Source organism: Belonocnema kinseyi, chromosome 5 (genome assembly GCF_010883055.1).
Source record: "Belonocnema kinseyi isolate 2016_QV_RU_SX_M_011 chromosome 5, B_treatae_v1, whole genome shotgun sequence".
Taxonomy (NCBI): Eukaryota; Metazoa; Arthropoda; class Insecta; order Hymenoptera; family Cynipidae; genus Belonocnema; species Belonocnema kinseyi.
In genome coordinates, this window is record NC_046661.1 from 141,896,902 (window position 1) to 141,900,991 (window position 4,090).

General features: G+C 35.4%; 1 protein-coding gene across 2 annotated transcripts in view; it reads left to right on the forward strand.

The window, feature by feature from the left end:
• The first annotated feature begins 579 nt into the window (after positions 1-579).
• The window catches only part of LOC117172457, a 12,784-nt gene continuing 9,273 nt past the window's right edge, over positions 580-4,090 (forward strand). Inside the window, exon 1 of one of the 2 annotated variants that reach the window (XM_033360410.1) lies at positions 580-691. The gene's annotated coding sequence lies outside the window, so the exon portion shown is untranslated. Of the gene's footprint in view, positions 692-3,025; positions 3,684-4,090 lie in introns of those variants that run through there. The other variant, XM_033360411.1, reaches the window with a different exon arrangement.

Below are 4,090 nucleotides of genomic sequence, written 5' to 3' on the forward strand. Positions count from 1 at the left end.
TCGAAAAATTGTCAATTTCTTGTGTAGATATTTAATTTATATTATTGTAGGAAATTTTTAATGTTGAAATTGGATACTTCTTATATTAGACTTCTGTGATTAAAATTGTTTTTAATTTATTCCGGCGTAAATACAATTTTTCAGTAAATTTTTTTATGTTTTTGGTTAATTCCAAAGGTACAAAAAAATGAAAGAATTAGTTTCTCAAAAGTTTCAAATCTATCTTAAAGTCGTGTATTTCTGCAAACGTGTACTTCGAATTTTTCTAATAAAATTTTATGTACATTGAAAAGTTAACATTAAAAAAATATGTGCGTAATGAAAATTGGTTTTTATTTTTTTGCCATCTATGTGCAAGTCGTGAGTTTGATAATTTTTTAAATTGCTGCAACGGAATACATCGGTTTCTTCTATACAATTTTACAATAGAATTGTGTACTTCTGATAAATTTAGGCGTAATAAAAAGAATGCGCAAAAAATAGACGACTTTTTTCTAAAATTCTTAATCTCGGTTAAATTTAATGTGCAATAAAACTGTTTACTTCTAAAAAATGTACGCATTATCGCAATATTCTCATATCTATTCCAACGCTACTAAAACTTTAAAGTACTCTTGTTATTAATTTTGCACTATATTATACACATTTTTTTCCGGTTTCTACTCAAAAGCAGCTAGTGAAAGAAGAAAAGGTGCGTTTTTTTTAAATATTGAAATAATTTTAATTTTAATATAATCCAATTAAAGAAATTGTAAGGATTCGATAAGAATTCCAATTCTCGTACAGAAATGGCCTAACTCATTTCTAACTTCCGATCTGGGCACGATCGGATTTTCCACATGTGGCCGCAAGGGGGCAGATGGTGTGGCTCGCGTCGGGACTACGTCGGGCCGGATTAGGTTAGGTTAGACAAGACTATCTTAAGTTTTCTGTTGTCACCGTAATATTCTTTTATTTACATCGAACTCAAAATTTCAAAGCAAAAAGCACATTGCGAGTTCGGAAGCACAGAATTGTTAGTGCTATTTCTTATACCTGCAAAAAATGTACAAAAAAGTTTAAAATAAAAATGGTAGATTTTTGAATAACACAAATTTTATGTTGAATATGTTTTTACTTTCGAGTGATAGTTTTCGAGAAAATTTACGTTAAATATGAAAAATCACAGAAATACTGCAACATTTTTAGCAGTTGAACTTAAACTGTATGAAAACTTTATTAAACTTATAAAATGATAACAACAATATGAATTTTTAAAATATCTAAAAATTGTTAACTGTTTTTGGAATATTTTTAAGACAGTCTTAAGATATTTATATTGTCAATGTCGAATTTCATATATTACGAAACTAGTGACATTTGAGATTAAGGACGTCCGACTTCATTTGTTCCTTTCAAACTGCACGAAAATAATTTACATTCCTATAGAAAAAAATGTTTAAGGGGCCACATCGGGCCCCCATTTTCGAAGCCCAGTTCCGGCCCCTGTCGAGTAGGAAGTTTCATTCACGATCTGGATCTAGACAGATTACCCTATCGGCGACACAGTTTTCCTAATTGGGGCCCGACCGACGCCCCACCAAAACTTCTTCACGGGTTTTCACCTCAATTTAAAGTTAAAATAAAAAAAATCCGTGGATATATCTGAAAAATGAATGCGTGGTAAAAAAAATTGTAATCATTTGCAGCGATATTGAAAAGTTTAAATGATGCCTTTATTATTTGGATATGACTAATGAGAATAATTCCATACTGAAAAAGACGAATTTTTAAGAAAATAGTTCAACTTTCAAGAAAAAAAAATCAACGAAATTACATATAAACGTTTCAATGAAAATAATGAGTTTTTCAACAAACAGCTGAATTTTAAAATTATAGTGTCAATTTTCAAAAACAAAATTTAATATTAAACCCGAAAGATTAATTTTCCACAACAACAGACGAATTTTCAACAAAATAGTTAAAATTTTCAAGAAAGAAGTATATTTTTAACTAGCAGGATAAATATTAGAGCAAGTAAATGAATTTTTTAGAAAATACCAGAATTCTGAACAATAAAAGAATAATAAACATACAAAATAAAATTGAAAAATATAATTTTCAAGGAAAAAATAATTCATTTTTGGGAAAATAGTTGAATTTTAAAGTAAATGTGATTACTGTTTCATAACAGTTAAATCCAATACCCAAAAACAAAAAATTTTTAAAAATATTTAAGTTTTCAAGCAATTTATTAAATTTTTCACAAATACTATGCTTTCTTAGGAGTTGAAATTTTAAACAACTACAAAACTAAATTTTCAACAAAAAAAATCAATTTTTATTTTAGAAGTTTTGAACTGATAAGAGCAATTTTCTACAATAAAGACAAAATTTCTACAATGTACAAATTTTACACAAAACACAGGAATTTTCAACAAAAAAAAAAAAGAAAAACATGATACAGTCCCCGTAGTTGAGAGCCACTCTAAACTAATTTGTCAGGAATGAAACCCCGTCTGTGTTTACAAAACATAAACCAGGCTGGGAAAACCTTCTGACCTAATTGCTTTAGAGTGGTAACTAAAACGACCTTACTTTCTCTGAAATACGATTCTTTTACGTATTTGGTACCTTCGGAAGGTACACCTGGCGCAGTTGTGATGGAAGACTTCCCCATCACGCGCCAGGCCAGTGAGTATGACTCACGATGCGTAGCACCTCTCTCTCTCTCTTTTCCTCACATTCTTCCTCGGCGTGGGAAGCGGCGAGCCGTCGCCAACCACGTATTGGATACGTAAATCAGAAACCCCGTTTTATTTAAAATGTTGAATTATTAATTATTGTTTTCCCTAGTTTTTCTTTTAGTCACATAGGGTTAGAAAACAAGAAAGAGCCGTTGCTTAATTTTAATACTTTCCGGAACGTTCTTGTGTATTTTGCGTATTCCTTTTATATTATTACTCGCGAGTAGGATTTCATCTTTTAATAACAAATAGTGTCTAAGAATATATATATTTTTGTCTTTTAATATTATGTCGCGTATTATTCCGGGAAGTTATTTTTCTTCTCTTTCTTTTACTATTGTTTTCATCTAAAATTGTATATCTTCGTATTTTATGCAAATTCTTCGCTTTTAATTAAATTTCCGACACTCGTATTCCGTTCCGTAAACGGAACACGAAACCGAGCGACGCCCTCAACATTCGCAAAGGTAGGGATGTACGGGGCAGTCGCTGCACCCCTCCGTCCACGAGACGATTGGCCGAGAGAACCGGTCCAATTGACGGCCGGACCGCCTCTCGGCCACCGCAAATAAAAAGGGATGCGTACAGGCGAGAGTACGCACTCTTACTCCAGCAACCAGTCGGATAACCTCCGTCCCCTGGAAGCTGCCGGCCTTGTTTTGTATTAGTTCTTTTCTTGAGTAAACGAGTGCTTTACAATCAAAAGACAATTCCCAGTTTATTTTTATTCCCAGTCACCTTGCTTCCCCAGTATCCTGCAAACTCCTTATCAACCTCCAAGTCATCCTGACTCCTCTACCATCTCTCTCTCCCTCTCTCTCTTATCTTCAGGGGCCGGTAAGCTCTTGCAGCTCCGTCTTCCCCGAACTCTTTTCTCTCTCTCTTCCCTTCAGTGGCCGACACGCTTGAAAACAGCTTCGTCTTTTCCGACATCTTTCTCTTGAACTTCAGGGGCCGGTAAGTTTGCAAACAGTCCGTCTTCCCCGAAATCTTTTCTCTCACTCTACTTCTTCAGAGCCCTATAATCTCCTGCAGCTCCGTCTCCCCCGAAATCTGTTTCTCTCCCTTACTCCTAGGGGCCGGTAAGCTTGAAAAACAGCCTGGGCACGGGCAGAAACGCTCCCCTGCCGGTCGCCACCCGCATCCGTCGCCGCCTCGCTGCCCTCCGCGATGCCCTCCAGGCTCATTACCACGTGGAAGACCGTCCTACTCCTTTTTCCTCCTCCTCGGCACCTAAGGCCATCGTAAGATCGGTGGTCGTCACAGTGATCCCAGATCTGAAACGAGATGCGGTCCAATCCTATGACAGGGCTATGTCCGTGTGAATATAGTAGGAGACGCTGTAAATGACTGAGTTGCGCGCG